A 27,629-nucleotide genomic window follows, 5' to 3' on the forward strand; every position below is an offset into this window, starting at 1 on the left:
TTTTCAGAAAATACAGTTTCCTCAAGTGTGAAATGGGGGTAGTAATTCCTAGCTCACTGGTAACCATAAGTCAAATGAGTGAATATATTTGAAACTCTTAACAATTTGCTCAGCTTGAATATACTGATACATAGTTTTAACAATATTCTTAGTATATTTACCCTTAAGGTCCTGAATTTCCTATTCCCAGGTATAAATTCTATTTTTTTCCACAAAAGAAAGGAGCACACCATTCTTTGAAAATTCCTGCGAGAAATCAACCTGTCCAGAGATTATGCTAACTTATTGTTTTAATGTTCTATCGAAATCTGTTGGGGAAGTGGGTAGAAATACAGCCCTGACCCTCAGTGCATCCAGAAAAGGATGCTTGCAATCAAATGGCATCAGAAGCCATCATTTTTACCCGGAGGAGGTTATAAAAGCTGATAGAGCCTTAGTTATCTTAAAGTAATCATGTCCATACAGTTCGGTAGTCAGTTGTGAGCAATTCTCACTCTTTTTGTTTTTGTGGGTTGCTTTTTTAATACGAAATATTTCACACATACAGAAGACTACATATTAAAAATGTAAAGAATAATAATAAATAAAGCCTATGTACCCACCATCCAGGCCAGAAAATAGTACATCATCATTATATATGTGTGTGTGTATATATATCTTTTTTTTGCTGAAGAAGATTTGCCCTGAGCTAACATCCGTTGTCAATCCTCTTTTTGTGCTTGAGGAAGATTAGCCCTGAGCTAACATCTGTGCCAATCTTCCTCTATTTTTTTTTGTATATAGGACACCTCCACAGCGTGGCTGGTGAGTGAAGCAGGTCCATGCCTAGGATCTTAACCTGTGAACCTGAGGGCCCCCGAAGTGGAGCACATGGAACTTTAACCACTTGGCAACTGGGGCAGGCCCACATCACCCTTATATTTGAAGGCCCTGTTTGCCATTAGCCACTCCTTACACCATACCCACAGGTAAACACTATTTGGAATATTGTTCATAGCATTCCCACGCATTTCTGTGTAGTTTACCACATAAGTATTTTTGATTTAAATGCATTATTTTTGAATTTTAATAGAATGTTTTATGTCTTGTTCTGAAACTTGGTTAAAATTTTTATTTTAGATTTTCCCTATTAATTTGCAGACTTTTAGTTCAATCATTTCACTACTTTATAGCATCCCTTTGTATGAATACACCACAATTTATTTATCCATTGTCCTGTGAATGAGCATTTTATGGTATTTTACTAAAAAATAATGCTGCTTTGATCATTTGGGTATTTGTCTCCTAAAACATACATGTAATCATTTGAGTTTTCATTGGAGAAGAACTTCTTGGCTAATCGATTGTTCACATCTTCAAATGTAATAAATAATGTCTAATTGTTTCCAAAAGGGTAGTGGAAATATACATGCCCAAGAGCAGTGAAAAGGGTCCCCCGGTGGCATCACAACCTCAGCAAAAGTTGGTATTGTCAGATTTTAAAATTTCTGTCAATTATGTCAAGTAACGTTATATTTCACTGTGGTTTTAGTTTGCTTTTCTATGATCGTTAGTAAGATTATCATCATTTCCTGTGTTTGTTGTCGTTCACATCAACCCTTCCATGAAAGCCAGTTCAGTAATTTTGCCCATTTTTCTGTTGGGTTGTCTTTTTTTCTGTTGTATGTATTACAGGAATTCTTTATATAGTCTAGATGCTAAACGCTTTGTTATTTCTAAACATTGCAAGTATCTTATGTCTGCTTATGGCTCGTCTTTTTATTTCTTTATAAGGTCTTCTGATGAAAAAACATTTCATTTTAATGTTGCAAAATTTCTGTAATATTCTTGAGGTTTGCATCATTTGTATTTTCAAAATAATTATTTCTTTATCTTGAGATTATAAAGACTTTTTACTCTGTTGTCTTCTGTAAGCACCAAAAATTTTCAATTTGATATGTAAGCCCTTAACAAACTTTGAGCTGATTTTATTTTCTTCTATATAAAAAGACTAATTGTTCCAGTGCAATTTTTTTTTTTTAAATAGCGATGGTTTGGGATTTTTTTTTTTAAGATTTTATTTTTTCCTTTTTCTCCCCAAAGCCCCCTGGTACATAGTTGTGTATTCTTCATTGTGGGTCCTTCTAGTTGTGGCATGTGAGACGCTGCCTCAGCGTGGTTTGATGAGAAGTGCCATGTCCGTGCCCAGGATTCAAACCAACGAAACACTGGGCCGCCTGCAGCGGAGCGCGCGAACTTAACCACTCGGCCATGGGTCCAACCCTCCAGTGCAATTTTTGATCAATCTAACCACTGATATGAAATGCCAGCTCTATCATAAAACAAGTTTCCATTTTTATATTATTTTGTTTCTTGGATTCTCTTCCTTTGCCCTGTTTATTTGTAGCTCCCAAAATCCTGCAATGTCTTAACCACTATGGCTTCATGATAAATGATATCTGATAAGGTAAAGCTCTCATGCTGCTCTTTGCCTTTAGTGATATCTTATCTGTTCTTGGTCTTTTGTTTTTCCACCTATATTTGCAATGTGTTTGCTAAGATCAATAAAAATACTGTTGGAAATTTTATTAGAATTGTATTGAACTATAGATTAATTTGAGAAAAAGAGTCATCTTCATAATTTCCCCTTCCCATCTATGCACAAACAGTTATGATTCTCCATTACTTAGAACTTCTATAATGTATTTCGATAAGATTTTCTCAGAAAGTTATGCACATCTTTTGTTAGATTTATTTCTAGTTCCTTATATTCTTAACCTATTTTTTATTAAATGTTTTACCCTTGCCTCAGTATTCAAAATGTAGTTGACTTTTCTTTGCAGAGTGTGAAACCAGCAATGTTGTTAAATCCTCTTCCTAATTCTTTTTTTTTTTCTTTTTTCAAAGATTGGCACCTGAGCTAACATCTGTTGCCAATCTTCTTTTTTTTTTCCCTCCCTAAAGCCCTCCAGTACATAGTTGTATATTCCAGTTGCAGGCCCTTCTGGTTGTGCTATGTGGGACGCCACCTCGGCATGGCTTGATGAGTGGCACCCTGTCCTAACCCAGGATCCAAACCAGTGAAACCCTGGGCCACCGAAGCAGAGCGTGCGAACTTAGCCACTCAGCCATGGGGCCGGCGCCTATTCCTAATTCTAATAATGTATTTGTATATTACTTTGTTTTCTATATAAAAAATCACCTCATCTGCAAATAACAAAGCATTTTTCACTTCTTTCGAAAATCATACATTTTTATATTTCTATTGTCTTTTTCACTGGCTAGAATTTCCAGTACAGTGTTAATCAGAAGTCCTAAGCCTTTTTTGACTCTGATTTTAAAATAAATACTTTTAATGTTTAACTATTAAACATGATGCTGATTTCAGGGTTTTCCTTTGGCAAATTCTATATCAGAATTGTATCCAGTTTAGATTCATCACAATTTCTTTCAGAAAATCCAAAATAAAATTAGTTTATATACATAAGGGTCTATTCTATTATTTAAAATAGTACAGAAGTAAGCAGTCCAAGGATGGATAGAAGATAAAATCATCAGGAATGTAGCTCTTCAGTCTTTCTCCTCCCACATTCTTCTTGCAAATTGTCCTTTTAAGGTCACTTCATGACCCCAAATAGCTGCTGGGTCTCCAGTCATCACAGCAGCTATTCCAGGAGCAAGAAGCAGGAAGTGGGGGAAAAAAGGAAAGGGAAACAGAATCAGATTCTACTGAGTTCTCACAAAAAAACTTGCCCCTACATTTTATGAATAACTGGCTGTAAGTGAAGTTAAGAAATGTCATTTTGTTGTCGCCCACATTGATATCTTCCCCCAACCTGAGATTGTTTAACTAAGAAAGAAGGAGATAGTGAATAATAAAAAGGCAAATCACAGTCTCTGTCTTTATCAGGTTAAGGAATTTCCAACCTATTTGTTTGCTAATAATTTTTTTAATCATGAATGTACATTCACTTTTATTGAGTGCTTTTATGCCTCTATTCAGAGGATGACATTTCTTCCTTTAATCTGTTAACGTCGTTAACTGCATTAGTTGATTTTCTAATTTAAATGTACTTTGCACACCCAGGATAAACTCAATTGGTCATGATATATCTTTGATGTACATTGATGGAATTGACTTGCTGAAATTTTGTTTGGGATTTTTTCATACATATTAACAAGTGAGAACAATTGGCAAGTTTTGTTTTTCATTATGCCTTGTTGATTTGAATATCAAGGTTGCACTGTCTCATAAAATTAATTAGAGGGAGTTACCTATTGTGTAACCTTCAGGTTATCTGTACCTTGAAGTTTTGGTGGAATTTTATAGTAAAACTAGTTTCGTCCTGGGATTTCCTTTGTATGAAGATTTTTTAACAATGATTAGTATTTTTAAATTTTTAAAATTATTAATTTTCCTATTTGTTTCTGAGTCCTTTAATTTTATAATAAGGATTCTTCTCAAATTATTTTGTTTTTCTAAAATGTTGTAAGTGGTTTGCTTACAAGGATCATAAAATACAGTGGACATCTCAAAACCCAACTGTTCGAGCTATAGTAGTTGGTCTTTTCTTCCTAGAGGAAAAATTTAAAAACTTTCAGTAGAATGAGCTCCTACTCGGTTCCAAGATCAAGGAGCACAGGGCTTGAAAGAATACAATAAGCTCTACTCTAGCCAGCAGATAGAATTTGAATAAATTTCTCCCCAAGCTCCCAAGAACCCAAGAAATGCTTGGGCTCAGGGAACTGCAGATGACGCTTCCCTCACGTGAAACCTAACTCTGTGATTGACGTCTGCCCTGGTCTCTTTCTACACTTGATTCTCACTGCTGGGAATCAAGCACTGGGCTCTCATCTATTTTGTGTATGATGTTTTCTCTCCTAGAATAAGTTCAATCCACTTATCTCTTCCATCCCAACCACCTGGATAACTTCTACTCTTTTCTACGCTTTCTTTTATAATCCCAGCTCATGTATCTTTTCCCCTGGGAAGTCTTCCAGGATAAAAACAGAGTTAGACTCTCTGTCTTTCATGTTATCACCACATATACTATTTATCCCCATCAATCCACTTATTACATTTAGTATTATTTAAACTTTTTATTGAAATATATCAGAGATGTACGTGTCATTAGGATACAGATCTATAAATTTTCACAAACTGTCCATATATTGCACTTATATTTTTGGATCTTGGTCTTTCCTATCAGACTGTGAACTAGTCAATGGCTCTCTACAATATTTCTAGGACCTATCACAGTGTCTGGAACAAATATTTACTAATGAACAAATGGCAGATGCTTTTCTTTTTTCCTTTTTTTTTTTGTCTACCAGTTATCGACTATCTAGAAATTTATCAATCCCTTTTCACACTGTGAAGCTGCTACTATTATCATCCTTTTTCTGATAAGAGAACAGTTTATGTTTCTTGTTTAAAGTAACTTAAGTTGGAGATTGAATTATTGGCCCCAGTACTGCATCCCTTTACCATAAACTTTTGCAGTTTCCCCCACCACCATGGGAGGAGCCTTCTCCCCTAATTCTGGACTCTGGGCTCAGCCACAAAACTTGCTTTGCCCAATTGGAGATTAGCAAATGTGATGCAAGCAGTGGTTTGAAACGTGCTTCTGTAGTTGGTCAAGCACTTCTGTGCCTCTGTCATTACCATGAAAAGAGCTCTCCCTGTGTGGCCACTGCCCCCTCAGGCTGAGCAGGTACAATGAGACACGCGGAGTAGAACTGAGCCAACCAAACCCTGCCTGAGTCAGCTGACCTGCTGACATGAGTGATGGAATTGAACTCAGCAGGGATGTCCCAACCAACCTAAAGTTTGAGAAAGTCACATACCACTGAGACTGTAGTTTATTGCTATACAGGACTAATTTACTAATTTAGCCAATGTTAGAAACATATTTTATTGACTCTCAGGTCATGTTTTCAAGCACGGTCCAATTCTCCTCTGTTTATGATACATCTCCTATCTTCAGTCCAGGCTTTAGGACTCCTGTCATTGTATCTTCTATGTTTCCACTTCGGTACAAAAGCTTTAAAAAAAAGCATTTACTGTCCATTGAATCCTATCTGTGGTCACTCATCCTCTCCTCGGGGAGGACTTCTTGAGATGTCCCTCCATTAAATGGAGGCCTAGCTTCTTGACCAGTGATTGCTAGAATTTAAATATATTCTGCTGTGTCAAATGACATAATTTACATTGATAACCACCCTCCCTGGAAGCAAGCCCTCTAGCAACATTAAATATTACTAGTTTAAGCTCTTTCCTTTTCCAGTTTATTCCTCTCTCCTCTTGAGTCCATCATCGAGGACCCACTGTGCCTTGAGAGGTGTTTAACCTGGACAGGTTATTAAGAGCCATGGCAGCCCTTAACAGAAATTAATTGATGGGATTTCCAGGTAGCCCATAGTAGGATCAAGAAGTTGGAATTAACCAAGAGTGGTCACAGGGCCCTGGCATGGCTGGTTTTCCTCTATCCCAAGTCACTTGTCTGGTCTTGTGTATTCATGCCTGATGAGACAGGAAATGACTGTCTCCACAGACGGATGTCTACATCGGCACACTTCTACCACACTTCAGAACTGACTCCACAATAAATACCTAATCTCCATAGTAGGGCAGAAATAGGAGAATGCAGGCTAAATGCTGTGCTTTGTAATTCTTACTCTGAAGTCCTTTCTACCATCAATAACACTCATTTTCTCTTCTTTTTTAAATGTTACGTGTAGAGTATTGAGTTAGTCATACCTCCAATACCATTGGTTCTCAAACTTGCGCAACATCAGAATTACCTGGAAGAGTTGTTGCAATGCAACTTCCTGAGCCCCACCTACAGAGTTTCTGATTCAATAGGTCTGGCGTGGGCCTTGAGAATTTGCATTTCAGCAAGTGATGCTGATGCTGCTGGCTCACGCACCACACTTTGAGAATCATTGCCCAAGTTCATAATGCAGTAACATCATTACTCTAGACAAGGTGTCTCTTCTGTTGTATTTATTTATTTCCCTTTGTTGCCATTATCTACCCCCATCTCCCTCACATAGGCAGTTGTCTTAAGTCAGGTTGAAACTGACTCTGAGATGGGGCGTTGGATAAAAAATGTTTTTGATTAGAGATCTCAGGAGATACCGCAGTTAGGAGGTGGGGAAAGGCAAGACTGGGCAGAAAGACAAGCTGTCCCACAATGGTTTCCTTTGATGCCTCAGCCGATCCCATGAGGGTACTCTGGCGCTGAGACGGCCCTTCACAGTCATCCCCAGTTGAGACAAATATTTGGCCTTGGTATTCCCACATCAGTCAATCATTGGCTGCACCTAGTCACTGGGAGGGGGCGTCACCTTAGGTGAGGCAGTTCTCTGTTGCCAGGGTAGTTCCCGGGGTGTTGCAGATGGGAGCTGTCAGCAGCAGAAATTCCCAGCAGCAGGAGAATGAAAGCTTTTGCTCCAAAGAGAATTATGTCTGTATATGCTGACCTCCGGGGTTATTTATGATGTATAGTTCAGTGAGATAAACAAGTTTCAGAGACATGTATGTCACATCGTCCCATATTCAGACAACAGACATCTCAGTTATTTTCAGACAACAGACATCTCAGTTATTTTTATAAACTTTTTGTTTGAGTTTGGAAAAGAGTTGGGAAAGATACATACTCTTATCTTAACACAGATTACTTCAAGGGGATGGGAGTGTGAAAGGGAGGGGACTGAATGAGATTAACTGTTTTCTGAATATATCTCTGTGCTGTCTTAAAGATTAGGTGAACATGTCAATTATATATTGTTATTAAATTTAATTAGAAAACAGATACAATGGAACATGGCTTATTCATATTACAAAAGGAATATCTGTGTTATGGTACCCGCCTCAGGGTTCATTTACAATGTAAATTTCTTCAGTGCATTTGAAACATAAATCAATTAAAAACAAAAAATAATTTACAAGTTTTCAAAAGAGCATGTGTAAAAAGATTCCTAGTGGTGAATAGGTTACCTGTAAAACAGACATTTTTGATGTGCTTGAAAGTCGATTATGTATTCTACAGTGAAACCTTAAATATGTCTTTAGGATGGTTTCCCTACTCCCTTCATTGCCTGCTTCATTCTGGAAGGACCCATTTGGTGAGGCTGAACCAGTTTACACTCCTGCCAACCATATAAGACTTTTCAAGTTGCTGAACATTCTCTCCAGTACTAGATAATGTCAGTGCTTTCCATTTGAGACATTTTTGCAGGATCTCACTGAGGTTTTATTTTGCATTTCCTTGGTGCCTGGTCATGCTGAGTATATTTACATATACTTGTTGGTCATTTGGCTACCTTCTTTTATTAAGTGTCGCTTCAAATCTTTTGCCATTTTTAAAAATAGATTTGCCTGTCTTATTGACTTCTAGCACTTCTTAATATATTTTTGACACAGCTCCTTTCTCCGATATAAGTATCGTGAATTTCTTCTTCCAGTTGTAGCTTGCTTTTTCACGCTCTACATGTGGTTTTTTGATGATCAGAAATTCTTTCATAAGGTCTAATTTATCAATCTTTTCTGGTTAAGGTTTTTGGGGTAGAAATTTTTGCCTATTCTAGGGTTATGAAGATATTCTGCTATATTTTCCTCCAGAAGCTTTGTTGATTTACCTTTCACATTTAAGTCTCTGATCTGTGTCAAATTAATTTTTGTTTATGGTGTGAGGTTAGGTGTAACATAATGTATCCTTTTAAGCATTCAATGTGTGTGTGTATAAATAGGTAAATATATGTGTATATGTGTATTATTTAGAACAGTGCCTGACAGAGAGTCACTGCTGTACAAATGTTAACTATTATTACCATTATTAGTTATTTCTAACTTATTTATTAATTCCCTAATGATATTTTAATCTTCATTTTCTTATCTCTATAATAATTTTCAAGTTTAATATTTCTTCATTATTTACTATCTGAGGATTTGTTTTACTTAATTCTTGCTTTTTTAAACTCTGCTAAAGCACTTTTGGGGTTTATTTTTCAGTTTGCTTTGTTTGTTTCCTTCCAGATTGGATTCTTTATCTGCTTTTTAAAAGTTTTTTTCTTTCCTTTCTTTTTTCTCTTTTCTTTTCTCCTTTCTGCCTTTCTCTCTCTTCTTTCCTCTCTCCTCTCTATCTCCCCTTTTCTTCTTTCCTTCCCTCCTTTCTTCCTTCTTTCCCCCCTCCTCTCTCTCTCTCTCTCTCGCTAATATTTGCCACACTGTGTCCTCTCACTTTTCTCATGATATTGTGGTCATGTTTGTCTAGACATTCTATTTCATTTACTATAATATTGCTAGTTTGCATTTCCCCAAGGACGTAGGCAACACTGCCCTTTCTTTTGTATGGGGTTAAATATCTTACCTTTGGGTTCACTCCTCATAGACAGCAATGTTGCCTGTTTCTTTGGGGAGATACCTTTAAGTTTTGGACCATTTTCTCTAATCCGTGGGGAGTCCTGGAAAACGGTGATTTCTAACCACTTTTGCTGGCTGTGCTGAGAGTCTATAGAGAAGGCAGAACTTCTGCACCTTAGGGACTTGCTATTTCCCTTTTGCAACGTTCCTGCTCATCCCCTCGGTTGATTTCTGTCCTAATTGGTAGAAAGAATACTTAGGATTTATTTCACTCATGTACTTTCTTCCTTATTGGTTCTGGAAGCTGGGAAAGGCTTAGGAGTTGTATGAAGCCAAACCAGAAACTTCCATTTAATTCCTAGGTCATAACTTTCTGTAATTGATTAAATGAATTTTCTTACTTAGTTGTCACTATTAAATTATGTTCCTGTTTTTATTCTTACATTTTTGTTCATACTATTATATATTTTCAGAGATCTCACTTCTCCATCTCTTCCAAGAAATTAGCCACATCTGCATCTGTGTGATCAACATGTTACTGCACAAAATTGAGGTTCTCTTGCCCAATGTGCATAAAAAAGCCAATTATTATGGCATCAGCTTTTGGGAAAAGAAATCAGCTTTATTGCTAGATTGATCTGTAAGGAGACAGGGGCATGTGCTGTCAGATCTGCCTCCCTGATCCAGGGCTTGGGGTACAATTTATGGGATGAAGAGCAGGACGATCTGAAGAGGGGAGATGTAACCATGGGCCCACAGAGCCAGTTCAAACAGACCCCCTCTCTTATCAACAAAGTGATTAAGGATTGTCTTTCAGAAAAACTGCAAAGTCACGTAGACAGAGCATGTGCAAAAGAAAAATTGTGACCTGAAGTGACTGCACAAAGAAAGATCCTCCTTCACGGGACCCGAGGACCGGGATACAACTGGAACTTGAAAGTCAGACTCTTATCAGAAGCGAGGGGTCCGTCATTCAGGAAGATCCAGTGTTAAAATTCCTTCCTCACCTCATCAAAAATGTTTAGGACACTGTCATAGGTGTTTAAAACCTTTCCCTAAATATTTGAAGCCCAGCAATCAAAACCTGTCCCACCAGCATTACCACATGCCAGCCTGTTCTCCCTAACCTCTTAAATTTCACCCCAAATTCTGAATTGAGAAGACAGATCTGAGGGCACACCCCCCCGTCTTCCTGCAGATCAATCTCTCAGAATAAAACCGATTTCTCCCCCAAAAGCTGATGCCATAGATTAATTGGTTTTTGTTTTTGCACACCAGGCAAGAGAGGCCCAATTTTGTGCAGTCGCAGAGGTAGATGATTGGCTATGAGGAGAAGTGAGGTAATTGACGTCAGTGCAAGCGAAGTCAAGCTTCACGCCTCCTAACAAGACGCATGTCCACAAAATGGCAGCGTTACCCTGATCTGAGGCTGGAGTTTTTAGCTCCTTGACATCAAAAAGGTTACTTGTGGGGCATTTGCACAGGCGTAGTTGATGGGTTGGTGGTCTCAACCAGCCTGAACTGGACAAGGGGCCTCAGCTTCTGAGAAACCACCCTTAATTACCCTGCCGATAAGATGGAGTCAGTTGAACTGGTCCTGGAGGGCCTGCTGTTACAAACACTGAGGGTTGGGACTTTCCTGGATGTTCAGTTAATAAAGTGCATCAGCCGTTTGCAAGACTTTTCTTTTTTTCTTTTTTCAAGTAAATTTATTGAGATCATAATAGTTTATAACATTGTATAATTTCGGGTATACATTATTATTTATCAATTTCTGAATACACTTCATTGTGCTCACCCCCACTAGTCTAATTTTTGTCCATCACTATACATATTGGCTTTTCCTTTTTTTTTTTAAATGTCATTTTACATTTACATTTTATTTTTGATTATATCTTTACAATGGAAAATTAGCCCCGTCAACAAATTAATGTTTGAAAATAACATTTGCAAAATATTTTATAAATAATTTTCAAAGCTTTTTCATAATTAAAACATTTTGTATTGAAATTTTGCTTTTTATCTGTTTTGTCACATTCCTCAAATCTTGTTAACAGCTTGCTTGGAAAAAACCCATTTTGTTATTTTTTCTCTTAAAAAATATATGTGGGATGTCTTCAATTGCAATTAAAAGAACAAATATAATAAAGCTGTTTTCTACATTCAGGTATTACATTGTAGTAAAAAAAATAAAAGAAACTAAAATTTTATAGTTTGTAGGCTGGGGGTCAAGTTTGAACGTTGTCACTTACTAAATATAAGCTTTTCCACATGAGTTTCTTTGGGTGTCAGGTTCTGCATTTAGAAAACAATGATGATAATAACCACCAGAATTAGCCCAGAAATTGTTGTAACAATCAAATTGGATGATACATAAAGTTCCCTGTAAATGGAAATTAGTATGCTAATTCAAGATGTTTGTTTTCTGGACACTGAACTAAGAACTCCAGAAACTTCAAGGAAAGTTTGACAATTGGGTCTTTGAAAACAATTTGAAACTAGCAAAGAGGTCACAATTTAGGCTAATGTCACTTCATCTCAGGCTCAAGTCTTTGGTCACCCAGTGGAGGTAGAGAAGGGTAACACTCAATAGTGACACCCTTTGCTCTTCCCTCTCCTCTTTCCTAACTTTATTTCTCGAGACAATTAAAAAAGAAAAGATAAACAAGTAAAGGAGCTAACTACTTTGATAGATTAGCCAAAAAAACTATGGGAGTGCATTTTGTTCTACTGGAAGTCAATTATTGTCACAAAATGATTCATTATGTAACAAAAGATCAGTCATCATAATCATTTTTTCTTTCAAAGGAGAAATGATTGATACTAGACAGACATGCTAACTAAACTAAGACCCATCAGATGAAACAGAACTGTTTTCTTCCTTAATTATCTCTGTATCTGAGTCACGTTATTTTATTGGTGTTATTTTCCCTTTACTACTCACTAATTTGTTGTTGTTGTTAAGGCAACTTACCTAGACAAGCTAAGAGTAGCCACGGGTCATCCAAGGTCTGAGATTACCTGTCCTGGACCCGGACTATTTGTTCCCAACTGCAAGTCAACGCAATCAAGACGGAGAGTCACTGCTGCTGCCAGCACAGTCCTGGGATAGCATCAAACTGGGGCTTAGTTTCCTCATTCCTGTTTCTCCTTTCCCTATGAATTCATGCCAGAAAGCTTGGGTCATCCAGTGAAGAGATAGTGGCTCAAAGCCCAAGCACAGAATCCAGACTGGGTGTGGGTTCAAATCCCACTTTTAATCACCTCTATGACCTTAGGTAGGTCACTTAATCTCTTCTGGCCTCAGTTTCCTCATCTCCAAAATAGAGATACTTGTAGTATCTGCTTCTTAGAATTGCTGAGAATGTTACTGAAAATAATTTCTGTAGACATGTATTAAAACCACGTCTGCCACATAGCAAGTGCTCGTTATTATTAGGCTATTCTAGAATTTAAATTCAAGTGACTCCCTATGCTCATGGCATTTTTGCTTTGAAAAATGTTTGAAATTTCAGCTGGCCAAACTCCCTGATTTCTAGTAAAACAGTACTTTCCGACAACAAACATGACTATCTATTTTTCCTTTGGCCTCAGTGCCTTTTTAAATGAATTTATGTTGAAATCTAAAGCAAAATCAAACACATTTAGCAATGGTGGATATTTCCTTGCTAAAAATAAAGACTTACCTCACTCTTAGAGTCAATCTGAAGTTTCCTGTGGAGGCCAGATGCTGAAAGCCTGCTGAGAGAACAGAGTGTGATGAAATCGACAGCAAAGACCAAAACGATCATATCCTGGAAATGCATTTTGTCAACACAAAGCCCATCTACTCTCCTCTCCCCACAGCCTCTGGCTGTAACCACTTAAATTTCAGGACATTATGGTACAACAGCAATGGTGACAGACTCTGCATTCCATAGTAAGGGGTCAAAAGAAGGGATGCAGCAGGCCTAAAGAGATTTTGATTCTCTTCCCTTCTCGTTTTTGTTACATATTTGCTTTAATGTCGTGAAATTTGTCTGGATCTTGAGTGAGAGGCATGCAAATAATGCAGGCATGTGCTTACAGCATGTTCTGGAGCAGTGGTTCTCAAAGTGTGATCCCTGGACCAGAAGCATCAGCATCACCTGGGAATTTGTTTGAAATGCAAATGCTTGGCTTCACCCCAGACTTGCTGACTCAGGAGCCCTGGTAGTGAAGCTCAGAGATCTGTGTTCCAATTAGTCCTCCAGGAGGTTCTAATCCATGCTTAATTTGACAACCAGGAACAAGAAGTTGGAGAATCTGGTCTCCGATGCTGGTCCTGTAACTTGTTCCCTCTGTGCCCTTGAGGTAAACCTTATAACTTCTCAGACCCTGAGTCTTCCTTTTGAAAAGATAAATGGAGATAATGGGCCCCTGGCTGGGAGGTAATATACAAGAGTATTTCATAAACTATGATGTGATATAGACATATATCCTTTATTTGAGCCTATTGATACAGGCGCAGGATAAATTTGTCAGAAGGGGACTTACCTGAGCATTTGCTTAGCCTGAATGATTTTTTTAAATTAAAAAATAAAGATAAAACAGCAATGAAGTTGTTCTCAGAGTGCAGGGTTGCTTTTCATGGGCAGACAGGACTAACTTGTCAGAAAAAACCATCAGGGACAGCACCCAGGTAGGAGGGAGGCAATCCTAGACTTGTGCCAAGGTGGGGGTTCCACTCGGGGGGAAGTGAACAATCGTGATGCCTCCTCCCTTCGCATTTGATTATACACCTTTAACCCCTTTTACATTGCGTCTTCCTCTGTGGTAGAGGGAAGGTGAGAGATGGCTTGAGTTACCCCTGGGAGTGTGGAGTCACGGTCAAGAAAAGTTAGCTAGAGGAGAACACCTTCATAAAATTACAGCTGGCAAAAGGAAGCCTGATTGTTTAGACCCCAGGAAAATATATTCTTTCTGAGCTTAAGAGGATCCATTAGCATCTTCCTGAATCCAGATTGAAAAGGCTCAAGCGTGTTCTCTAGTCATTCAAAAAGAAAGCAATTTTCCAGTGACAATAAGGGCTATTAAATGTGCTAGTTGAAAAGGAGAATAATGTGTGGCTCACCGAGCCAAATTCCAAATCAAGATTCTTTCTTAGTATCAATCAAATCAGTGGTGCCGTCTGTTTCTATACACTTCTTCTAAGGTACTTATGAGTGTCATTGAATTTTATAGAAATATTTTAAATATAATATCTGCATAGGAAATATCTTTGCTCTAAAATGATATTTTCAAAGTCGTCAGTGACAATGAGCACACTAATAGAAAGCTATTTTTCATCCACTAAAAATGCTGTTTGTAAGAATTGCCAGCGATGTTCTTTTCCTTCCAAAGGTCTTTTTTCCTGTGAGATACCACCTACATACAGAAGATACTTTTTCAAGACAATAAAAATTTGAGTTTCAAAGGCCTAATATTAAGCTACATTTTCTTCATCTACTTATTAAATTATATATGCCCCTTGTGGGTTCGTAGGTATAACGAATTATATAGTCATTCATATATATTAATATTCATAGAATATGACTATGAAAGTGTTGTTTTGCTGTGTTTTTTCCATTTTACGGCAGAACTCCTTTCAAATGATGGGGGCATCTGGTCCTGTGTTGTCTACCAACCTGACACTAACAAAGGAAGGACCCAAGGAGTAGAACCTCTCCGGCATACTTGGAAAGTAAAGCTTCTGAGGAGCTCACTTTGCCCAAGCCGTGTATCAGTTCCTCCTCCAACTCTGAGTCAGAAATAATTACAGAAGTCTCCATAGCTTTAGACACGAGGTTTAGCATATCCAACTGCCACCAAAACTGAGGTTAGATGCCTTTGATTTAATTTCCAGGATCGTGACACTGGTGTACCCATTCACTGGGGTAGCACAACTTTCCTACAATGCAGAACAGGATAAATATTTTAGCAAGATCATATTATTATCTATACTGCCCTATCCTCTCCTTGATTTTTAAAATAGACTTTATTTTTAGGGTAGTTTTAGGTTCACAGCAAAACTTAGCATAAAGTACAGAGTTTCCATATACTCCCTGCCCCCACCTGTGCATAGCCTCCCCACCTGTCAACATCCTGCACCAGAGCTGTACATTTGTTACAAGTGATAAATCTATATTGACAGCATTGTCACCCACAGTCCATAGTCTATGTTCGAGTTCACTCTTGGTGTTGGACATTCTATGCGTTTTGACAAATGTATAATAACATGTATTCACCACTGTATTATCATACAGAATAGTTTTGCTGCCCTAAAAAATTCTCTGTGCTCCACTTATTTATCCTTCACTCCCACTGACCCTTGGAAACCACTGATCTTTTTACTAACTTCATGGTTTTGCCTTTTCAAGAAAGTCATATAGTTGGGATCATACAGTATGCAGCATTTTTACAGTGGCTTCTTTCATTCAGTAACATGCGTTTAATGTTCCTCTATGTCTTTTCATGACACGATAACTCATTCTTTTTCAGCACTGAATAATATTCCATTGCCTGGGTGTACCACAGTTTATCTATCCATTCACCTACTCAATGACGTCTTGGTTGCTTCCAAGTTTTGGCAATTATGAATAAAACTGCCATAAACAGTCTTGTGCAGATTTTTGTATAGACATAAGTTTTCAACTCATTTGGGTAAATATCAAGGAGTACCATTGCTGGGTCATAAGAGTATGTTTTGTTTTGTAAGAAACTGAGAAACTGCCTTCCAAAGTGTCTGTACCATTTTGCCTTCCCACCAGCAATGAATAAGATTCCCTATTCTCCACATCCATGCCAGCATCCGGTGTGGTCAGTGTTTCGGATTTCAGCAATTCTAATACATGTGTAGTGGCATCGCATTATTGTTTTAATTTGCATTGAATCTATAGACCCTACTGGGAAGAATGGACATCTTGACAATATTGAGTTTTCCCATGCTTGAACATGGACTATCTCTTTGCTCATTTTTTCTTTCATCAGAGTTTTGTGGTTTTCCTCATAAAGATCTTGTACATATTTTGTTAGATTTATATGTAAGCATTTCATTTTGGAGGATGCTAATGTAAATGATGTGTTTTAATTTCAAATTTCACTTATTCATTGCTGGTACATAGGAAAGCAACTGACTTTTGTACTTTAAACTTATATCCTGAAAACTTGCTATAATTATTTCTTAGTTCCAAGAGTTTTTTGTTGATTCTTTCAGATTTTATACATACGTAATCATGTTATCTGCAAGCAAAAACAGTTTTATTTCTTCCTTCCCAATCAGTATAGTTTTAATTTCCTTTTCTGTCTTATTGCATTAGCTAGGACTTCCAGTACAAAGTTAAAGAGCAGTGGTAAGAGAGGTCATCCTTGCCTCGCTCCTAATCTTAACAGGAAAACTTAGTTTCTCATCAAGTGTGATGTTAGCTGTAGGTTTTTTGTAGATGTCCTTTATAAGGTTGAGGAAGTGACCTTCTATTCCTTTTTTTTTTTTTTTTTTTGAGGAAGATTAACCCTTAGCTAACATCTGCTGCCAATCCTCCTCTTTTTGCTGAGGAAGACTGGCCCTGAGCTAACATTCGTGCCCATCTTCCTCTACTTTGTATGTAGGCCACCAGCCACAGCAGGGCTTGATAAGCAGTGTGTAGGTCCACACCTGCAATCTGAACCGGCGAACCCTGGGCCATCAAAGACGAAGATGTGAACTTAACCACTGCACCCCTTCTGTTCCTATTTTGCTGAGAGTTTGTGTCATGAGTGGGTGTTGGATTATGTCAAATGCTTTCTGTATTTATTGATATGATCATGCAAGTTTTCTTCTTCAGCTTGTTGATATGATGGATTATATTAATGACTTTTCTAATATTGAACTAGCCTTGCATACCTGGGATAAACCCCACTTGGTCATGGTATATAATTCTTTTTGTACAGTGTTGGATTTAATTTGCTCATATTTTGTTGAGGATTTTTCACCTATTTTCATGAGCTATATTGGTCTCTAGTTTTCTTTTCTTGTAAAGTCTTTGTCTAATTTTGATATTAGGGTAATGCCAACCTCATGGAATAAATTGGGAAGTATTCCTTGTGCTTCTGTCTTCTAGCAGAGATTGTGGAGAATTGGTATAATTTCTTGAATGTTTGGTAGAGTCCACTAGTGAACCCATCTGGGCCTGGTGCTTTCTGTTTTGGAAGGTTATTAATTATTGGTTCAATTTCTTTAATAGATATAGGCCTATCCAAATTGTCTATTCTTTTCTTGGTTTTTATAGTAATTTAATAATTACTTGTTTGCAGAGTTGTAACAAATACATATTAAGCTCTTCTTTTCATGGAAGCATTTATATTTCGATCATATAACAAAATCCTCTGCCTAATTTGTTTATGTCCTTTGCTTTACCAGCTTATTTTTATTCTATCCCACCGACTTAAATGTCTTTGTTCAAAAGTTTTCTTTAGGTTTTTCTCATCTTTCAGCCCTGATCATGGGTTTTTCTTCTTAAGAGGAGAACTGTCATTTACCGATGTCAAGCACGACAACGTAGAGAGTAACTTTGCCCGTATTTTGGTACTTTGAGTCATCCCTTTAAGAGGACTTAATGCGACCCCAAGAGAGAATTCTTTCCTTCACAGCAGAACAGTGCTTGGAGCAATAAATGGGTCACTTTGAGAGATATGGAATACATCCAGCTTATGACTCAAATTCTCTATATTTGAATCAGATTTTACCACTGCATAATTACATCTTCCATTCTGGACTTTATGCAGGAATACAAAATGTTGCTCCCTTACCACAACCATTTAGGAAAAAATACCCAGTTTAACGTAAAGTTTATCGAATATATATATATAAATATATATATTATAAAACTGACTGGCTGTAACCCAATATTTTAAATGTGTGAATAGACATATGGCAGTATTCTAGAGGTGCTCAATACACTAAAATTATGGAAGGAGAGTCAGGATTTATAATTACATTGTAACAATTATTTAATATTATAAAATTATAATATGTAATATTACAAATACAAAAATTATATATATATATAGTATTATAAGGAATCACATCCATTTTCAAAAAAGGGCTTTGCTCCTTCTGTCAAAGTATTGCTTGTTAGCATAGGGCACAACCAAATAAATAATGTCCAAAGAATGCAATCAATCAAATTATGTCAATAATATATTAATTCAACGTTTATTTTAAAAAGCATAAAAGCATATACATGATGATGTTAAAAGTAAGATAGGGAGTTCTATTGACCTAGAGTGACAGATTGCATTTTCCAGCAATGACTACGTTCTCTCCCATCCTACTCTTTCCATGGAGAGTTAGGATTTGTATTCTCTCTCCTTGAATTTGGGCAAACTTGTGACTATAGTATCAGTGACGTTATGTGTAATTTGAGGCTAATTTACGAAAGTTGACACAGCCTCCACTTGATGCTCTTTTGGGATATCTCCTCTTGGAATCCAGCCACCATGCTGCACAGGAGCCCAGGCTACAGGGAGATGCTCTACATACAGGTGTGCTGACTGACGGTCCCAGCCGAGGTCTCAGCCAATAGCCAAAATCAACTGCCAGCCATGTGGATAAGTGAGCAGATGATTCTAGTCCCTAGACATCAAGTCACACCTCAAAGCCTTCCCAACTGATGCTCCAGGCATCACGGAGCAGAGACTAGCTGTGCCCCATCTCCTGTGGGATGCCAGGAATATGCCTGTGTTTCCGGACTCCGAGTGTTGTGTTACTCACGTAAGTTCGGGTGGTTTGTTATGCCGCAGTAGTAACCAGGACAACTGTTTAACGCTGGTGGGGCAGACATCTTCCATTTGCTTCTTCATCCCCAGATCTACTTCCTACCTGTCTCCACCGTGCTCTCTTCTGTGTGGATGCTGACCTGCATGGACTACATCAACAGGGTCCTGTGCCCTCCAGTGTCCAGTTATGTCAGCCAATTTGCGACCCTGGAGGGAGTCCAGGGAGAGGGAGACTAGAGAGGTCAGAGGAATCATTCTTCTATCTTCTCTCTGAGAAGTTGCCTCAGGCTGTGGCCTTCAACTCCAGACACAGCTGCTCTCAAGGTAGCACACTTTACGTGCTTTCCTGGGTTCCAAATAAATATGCACTTAATATTCACTGCTGCCTCTCCTCTCATTCCTTGCAGTCTTGTCGGGGCATCATAATCTTCTGTTAGTTATTCTCTGTGCTGCGTCGGCATCCATTTTGTGGGCCTTTAACCAGCTCAGTTAAGCAAAACCAAACTTCCCATTTTACTGCACTGTTTAGATAAGGCCCACATCCTGACTTCACCCGACCATCCTGACTTCTGCTCTCACCCACCAAAATATGGGACAGCTGATACCAAAACACTCAAGTTCCCACCAGACAGTCAGTCCCCTGGGACCACCTGCTACCTTTCAAATAACCAGTCCCTCATTAGCATGGGAACCCGGCTTGGCTATGTCCTGGGCTCCAATAAAGACTCAGTTCCCTCCCTCCCTCTCCCCACCTGTTGGTTGAGGCCTCGCATTGCCCAACTTCCTGTTGGCCCTGCAAGGCCTGCTGCAGTTTCTTCCCTTGCACCTGTGAGTAATAAATTAGATTTGCCTTTGGCATTCTGCTCTCCTGAGTGTCATTCATTGTGCCCCACCAGAAGCCACCATAGCTTCATAAACCCTGTTCTACGGTACGAGTGGTAACTACTGCTACCCCCAGGTTCCTGCATCTCCTTGTGGTTCCCCTACTCCCTGCACATGACTCTGTAATTAGTCCTTTTGTAAAAACAAGTCTAAAATTATTCTAACATGAGTGTGCTATGTGTGCTACGTGCAATGTGCAATGAGTACAGCATGCGTCACTGAGTCCAGTGGCCCCTCTTACTAGATACCCAGCAAGGAAGATGTATATTAACTGTGGGTTCCAGGCCACAGGTTCATTCCAAAACCAGATTGGCTATTGGTAGAGGGACTCATATCCCACATCCTGGCTGGCCCAGGACTACTTTGGCTTACTCTCCTTTCCCACATCCTTATTAATAGTGTTCCTTTTCAATCTTTAATATGTATTGATTTGGATGATAAATATAGAGTCACTTTAGCTATAAACCTTCATCTGTGGGCTGGAGAGTGTGGAGAGAGCCCCCAGCCTTTTGGAAAGGAAGACAGGCCTCTAGTCCTGGAGCGGGAGTGGGTGTGATGGAAGCAGAGAGCCGAATAGAGGCTCAAGGCAGCGTCGCAGTTTTTTGCATTAGGTCGTTGTGTAGAGGTTCGGGCAGCAGGAGTGCGAGGGCACGCTACTGTCACATTTGGACCCAGAAAGGAGGACTGGGAGAGGGCACTAGGATTGCCCCCAGTGCTGGGCATTTGTATGAAATCTCCACAGTACTGACACCGTATATACCCCTAAGCTTCCTCTCGGGGGGTGGCCCCCTTCATGCACAACTATCACCCAAACATTGTGAAGATGGAAAGCACCTACTGTGTGAAATTTGTCAGAATGACCTACACTTGGGAGTCTGTTTTTGACTGTGGTACCTGGAGACCCCTATCTATCTTCATCTCTAGAACAGAAATTCTTTCTCATGTTCCTCATCTGGAAGCCGGTGGAATCTAATAAGGTCATCTATGGTTAACATTTTTCTCCTGATGAGTTTTTTGTACAATCAAGAACAAATATAAAGGATACTGTGGACTGGCTTGTTCCTTTGTCTGTAACCACACAGGCAAAAACCTAACCATTTTGTTTGCGAATGCTTCTTTTCAAATATTAGGGAGGGTTTGTATAAACGAAACATGTAGTTAATGGGGTCACAGTTATAGGTTGCCAGTTACCCTTAACAGAGCTGGTGTTATCACGATTTGCCAAGTCTTCTGGCTTAGGCACTCAGAGAGCAGTTAGGCGAGGCTTCGTTTTAAAACCGAGGAAATGTCCAGGCATTCCTTTGTGACTCTAATCAGTAAGAGTCTGCTGGACACCAAAGCAAGAGAACTGAAGTCAAGCTGTGGCTCTGGAATTCACCACATGCTCTTGAACAAGACTCAACCTCTTTGCATCTGTTTTCTCAACTCAAAAGGTGTTCTGAGAATTGAATGCTGTAACGTACATGATAGCATACAGCAAAGAGCTGGCAATGTTGCAAATCTTTAAATGTTACTTCAATTGTATACAACGCCGTGGTTTCAAGTTATCTTCTAGATAATAGGTGAGGAATTCCTTGCTTTATAACATGTTACATATATCCTTATACAGTAGCAGATGCATAGATACTCACTGTATTTTTGCTAAAGGAAAGAGAGTTGGAAGAAAAGAATAAATGAACAAAGGAAGGAAGGCCAACAGCCATAACAATGATATGGTTAAAAAATCTATAACCATTGAGATGAGTTGCAAATATGTTGTATGTGGATTAAGACTTTGTTATATCTTTTTTTTTTTCTTCTGAGGAAGATTTGCCCTAAGCTAACATCTGTGCCAATCTTCCTCTATTTTGTATTTGGGTCGCCCCCACAGCATAGCCACCAATGAGTTGTGTAGGTCTGCTTCCAGGAACCGAACTTGGGCCATTGAAGTGGAGTGTGGGGACTTAACCACTAGGCAACAGGGCCAGCCCCTGTTATATCTCTTTAAAGAATAGTTTGATGAAGATTTTTCAGAATCAATTGTCTTTGCTCCACATTGTACAAAGTACTCACTTAGATTGTGCCCCTCCTCCAAATGCAGGGTTTTACAGCAATCTTTTTTGCTTTTATCTCCAAGAAGATAATCATAAAGCAGTATTGTCCTACTGAGCTTATGTCATGTCATAATTATTGCTCTGTTAATAAATAGTTGTAGCAAGATAAATTGGAACATCAGCAGCCATCTGACTTAGGAGATTTGATTAAAACTGTAGGAGGCCAACAGAAAATGAAAGGGATAAACATTATTTTTAGGCCCCAGTCTCGGAGCTGGTTGTAGCTTAACCAATTTGAACAGTTTGCACTGCTCAATGAATCTATTTCTCGCAAGCACCTACGTGGCAGTCGGTTCCTCAGCCAACTCCCAACAGCCTGTTTAGTGGCTAATCCAACTGAAGCAGTCTTTGTAGCTACAGGGCAATGTGGTCAAGGGTCCCCCGTGGGACGGGCGGGAATACGTTTGTCTTTCTGGCCTGAGGCAGGGAGCTCCTTTCTCCCTTCTAATTGCTTCAATTTCCATCCAGCAGCGAGGAGAACATGCTAACTGGAGGATCTGGGTATGGAACGTTCACCTTGGACTGAGTTTAACAGAGACAAAGATTAGAGGAGGCATTTCTGGGATGAAGAAAAAGATAGGAGATGTTAAATGACTCTACAGGACCGTATGTAATAACACTGAGATGACTAACTTTCTATTCATCCCTCAAATCTCTTATGTTATTGAAAAAAATGGAGCTTTTGAAAACAAAATTATACACACAGTGTCTAGCATATATTTTTTATAATCATATAATTATATATGGTTATAAATTAATCATATAATTTAACAGCTACAAGAAATCAGCTATTTCAGTGTATAACTACAAACGAACTCTTTCTGTTTTTCTGATGAGCCCCCAAAGAAGCTTTCTACAATGATGCCAACTGTGCAAGGAGCAGAAAGTGACCTTTCCTCGCCTCACAGGGAAAAAGTTTCTCTCGGACAACTCCTGTTGACTCCTCTCGAGCTATTGAGCAGAAGACAATTCTCTCACCTCCGTGGTAGTCTTTTCTTCCACAGGTCTTGGCCTCTAATCCTGAAATTAGAGGAACAGACTCACTATCAGCCCTGCAGTAACATCGTTTTAAATGTTCGACTTTGGAATGAGAACCGTCCTCGCTTTAGTTTTCTTAGGCCTGGGGCTCATGTGGCAAGGCTGCCATCTAGTGGGCAATAGACTTCATTACACCTTGGAACCAGAAAGAAAGACTCGGAACAGAATTGGAACATGTACTCATGCCCATATGCTTACTCCTCCTCTTAGCTCTATTAGGGAGGTTTTCAGGTGATTTTAAGATACAAACAAGTCAAAGCACACTAACAGAATTCCTATTCTTTTTTTTTTTTTTCAAGATTGGCATCTGGGCTAACAACTGTTGCCAATCTTTTTTTTTTTTTTTTCTGTTTTATCTCCCCAAACCCCGCCGTACACAGTTGCATATCTTAGTTGTGGGTCCTTCTAGGTGTGGGATGTGGGACACCACCTCAACGTAACCTGACGAGCGGTGCCATGTCCGCGCCCAGGATCCGAACCCTGGGCCACCGCGGCGGAGCGCGCGAACTTAACCACTTGGCCACGGAGTCAGCCCCGAGAATTCCTATTCTTAATGACATTTTACTATGGCTAATAATATCTCCAAACTGCAGCCCTCGCGTTTGGAGTACTTTCTAGAATCCCAGCAAAACACACAGGTACATCCTTGGGCTCTCGTCTGTGGGAGAAATCAGGATTGCTGAAATTAGAGCGTGTGTATAGAGATTAGAAGCAGCAGGAAATTTCTTGTTTTACTGATAATTTTCAAACAAATTTAAACAGTTCATATAAACAATATTGGTGTCCTCAACTTCTTAGAGCATCACAAGGTATTGGTGAATTCACGCCAAAGACTTTTACAGAGAGAACTTTAGCTGAGAGGCAGTGTAGGATAGTGGTAAAGAGCAGGGTTTTGAAGCCCGACTGCCTGGATTTGAATCCTGGTTCCCCTACTCAGTAGCTCTGTAGACTGCGGGAGTGCTAGCTAATGTCTACGTGCCTCAGTTTCCCCATCTGGAGATGGGACTAACAATAGGAGTTACTTACAGAGATGCTGTGAGAATAAGGAAAGTTATGACATACAAAGAAATCCAGATCATTGTTTTAAAAAAGATCTGTTGAGTCCTTTATTGAAGAACCAGCTATAGCCAGTATTTGAGTTTTAAATTCTGCTCCATTTTATTTAGAATCATACATTTGACAGGTAATAAGGAAAGAAGCCTAAAACGTACCTGCATGTTTATTTTTCTTCTCTAGACGTCAGTCAAAGAAGGCGGCCTTGTTTTTCTGTGCTGAAAAATTGCATTTCAAGGTTCAATGCAGAGATATAGCCAAAAAAGGTAAGGGGGCAGAAATCTGGAAGCATGAATGTTATCAGAGTTTTTCAAATAGTAGGAGAAAAGCCAACTGGTTTGCAATGAAACAGCATCTGCTCTAAGAGTTTAGCTCTCTCTCCACCCTTTACTGAATTATATTCAATGAATCAAAATGAAGTGAAATGTCATATCTCAACTGCCTGAATGATTGGAAAAAAAAGGAAACAGAAGCCCATTTCATGATACATAATGAAATCATAGAATTTGGGGATAAGACATGCAGAAACCCAAGGAAGGAACCAAGTGAGTTAGTGGTGAAGGATACCACCAGAGGCGCTTCTCAACCCAAGAAAGACTTCAGCAGACAAAATGGAAGGTCGCTAAAATGACCTTTGGTTATTGGTAACTGGTTTTTTTAGTAAGCACTCATCAAGCCAATCATTTAAAACGTGTATAGTTTGGAGAAACCACCCCAGCCTTGCCAACACTGTTTACTTATATAATCTCTGGACTCTGCTCCTCTTGGCAGGTGTAAGAGCTGATATTTACTGGAGATGAGAAGCGAGGCCCAGTGCAGGTAAATTATCCCTGCATCTTGGAGGATTCAGCCAGAACTAAAAGCAAGGAGCCTACAAATGTCCTAGAGAAATGATTCCTATGGGTACAAATGTTTTTTAATGTGGGCTGGAGGAAGCTCCCATGAGCACTGCAGAGCAGAAACATTGAAGATTAGAGTTGACAGTCAAGGTGACCACCTTTCTACTCTTGCTCTTCTCAGAACTAATCCCTCAAATAACCATCAAATAACCATCTACCCAGACAACTACCAGCTGTAGCAGAGACCTTTGGAGCCCTACATGATTTTCCCTTGACCCACGTCTGACTTCAGCAGCAGCTGTGGTCAACAGTTCCTATGCACGCTAACAGTGTCACACTTGGACGCTCCACTGTGCTTTCACAACGCTTTCTCTAAAACCAAAGGAACTTGCTCAGGAACTGCAAAAGAATTCATTTCCCCAAGGGAGAGTATTCCACAATGGGAGCTTGGAGTCCTAGGAAAATGCCCCAGGCACCCATTTTTTGATGGGGCAATTCTGAAGTGTGTTCTGCAAAATTTCTCAAAAGGTCTTCAGCGGAACTGAGTCCCAGTTGCCCACAGCCACAACCAACTCAGAAAAGAGACACCTTTTAAAGCCCTTTCCTTGTCTTGTTCTCCTTACCTTTCTCTCTTGCTCCCTGGGATAACCCTCCCCCACCAAAATAGAGCAAAAGAATCCACCTGCACTTGAGTCCTTGTCTCAGGCTCTGCTTGTAAAGGAACCCAGGCTAAAACTCCACATTATGGTTTGGATACTGTCCACACCCTCCCTCTCACTCACTCCTCATCGGCCAGGAGAAGCATTTAGGAAACACTGTGAACTTACCCTGGCTTCTCTGCAGTGAATCTTCGGCCATCTGGTACCTCTTTGGGGAAAACAAAGCCTATGTCCAGCAGCGTTGACCATATTCCTTTGCAAAGCTACAAACACCTCTTTCAGGATGGGAAGCAAGAGCTAGAGGGAGTTTACTAGGGACCCAACTCTCCTCCCTGCAGGTCACTTCCCAGGCATGGAGCAAGGCTCCGGGGCTGCCTTCCTACGATAAAGCCTTGGTGTACGTCTCCATGTGCCTGCATCACAGAGTGGTTTCTCTGAATTACTTCACTGTGTCTGGACCCTGGGGGGAAAATATCATGCTGTAGCTTGCTCCTTCACACATCTAGTTCACACTTGTTGCAGCTAAACCAGACATTTACTTGAGCAACCAGGAGCATAACTTTTGCTCTTTAAGATACTCTGAAGCCTGGTTAGAGAGGTTAAAACCTTGATAATAGTCATAAATAGTATTCTTTGCGGATTCACACAGATATAGGCTTATAAGGGACGTGGTGCATATTTAGAGTCAGATAGGTCTAGATTTGAAGACTGGCCTAACTATCAACTAGTTATATGTGGTTGACACTGTGATGATCCACCCAGAACTCTCTCCAGGAATGAGAGACATTTTCTCCCAATGACTGGGAGTCTGCCACAAGACAGTTTTCAGCTGTCACTATCTCCAAAAGTTACTCCTGGTCATCCTTTGGTAATCCGTTGCCCAAGGTCACACCCCTTCGTGGGGCAGCTGACCCATATCATCCAATGGCTGGTTGACAGGCATCTACAGAGACCTGGGCATCTCAGCCCAACTCTGAAGGGCCCAAGCGCACAGCTGCCCTTGGAGTTGGCTGGGGCCTTTGTTGAATCTCCATCACAGCTTACCTTCTCCCTTAGCCTATCTTCCATCCTTCCCGTCCCTACTAAAGGTGTTGGTTCTGAAAATGCGCCCTAATAAGTTGTCTGCATGCTAACTCCATCTCAGAGTGTGCAGCCCAGCACACTCACCCCATGGCACTACATGACAGGGCTTGGTTGAGACAGGTGAGGTCCTTGGAAAAGCAACACTGCTGCCCTACTTTAAAAAATATTCTTTTAATGTTTGGTCAGCATTTACTCCACAGGGATGGGATCAACACTAACAAGGAGTGTTTTTATACTCTTGTTTTTGCTTTTTTCTGCTTCTGCCCTAGGGGACCAATTACACTTTCCAAATGATGGTAAGGAATTTAACATGAGTTCTTGGATTACTGGTCAAGAAACTTTCCAAGTACTTAGATAATGTTTTAGTGCTGGATACAGTCTGATACCATAGGAAATTGTCCAGGTATTCCACCTCTTAATCCATTTTGGACTTATGTGTATGATCCTGAGAAAGTCATTTAAATTTTATGAGCCTTGGTCACCTCAGTCATAGAATGTACATAACTGCGTCTTCCCCACAGAATTATGCAGATGAGTCAATTAAATGATAATATAATGTCCTCAGCACAAAATAGCACAACTCGACATGTTAGCTTACTTCTCTCACCTTCAGTAAACTGAGCGATTTATACTTTTTTCAGTAAGGTAAGAAGTTACAAATTGTTATAACATAAAAATTATGGTCACTGTAGGCAGGATCTGATTATCCTGTGGACCTTAAGTAGACAATGACTTCTATCTATTGGGAAGGTGGAGTCTCCCCCAAGGAGTGAATCACAAACATCTCCGGATAGTGTTTGGCGATTTTCATCATGTCAATGGCCAGAGTCCATGCTGAGCTCTTCACTCAAGATTTTCTTTTTGGGGGATTATATCTTTTAAC

At 39.4% G+C, this 27,629-nt stretch overlaps 1 long non-coding RNA gene across 1 annotated transcript; it reads right to left on the reverse strand.

Moving 5' to 3' along the window:
* Positions 1-22,895: 22,895 nt before the first annotated feature.
* Positions 22,896-26,049, reverse strand: LOC124237062 (uncharacterized). The gene is made up of 3 exons (XR_006887926.1): positions 25,832-26,049; positions 24,324-24,383; positions 22,896-23,094 (listed from the first exon to the last, which is right to left on the reverse strand). It is a non-coding gene; the product is annotated as an uncharacterized LOC124237062 (long non-coding RNA).
* Positions 26,050-27,629: the final 1,580 nt, after the last annotated feature.

Source organism: Equus quagga, chromosome 1 (genome assembly GCF_021613505.1).
Source record: "Equus quagga isolate Etosha38 chromosome 1, UCLA_HA_Equagga_1.0, whole genome shotgun sequence".
In the NCBI taxonomy this organism is placed as follows: Eukaryota; Metazoa; Chordata; class Mammalia; order Perissodactyla; family Equidae; genus Equus; species Equus quagga.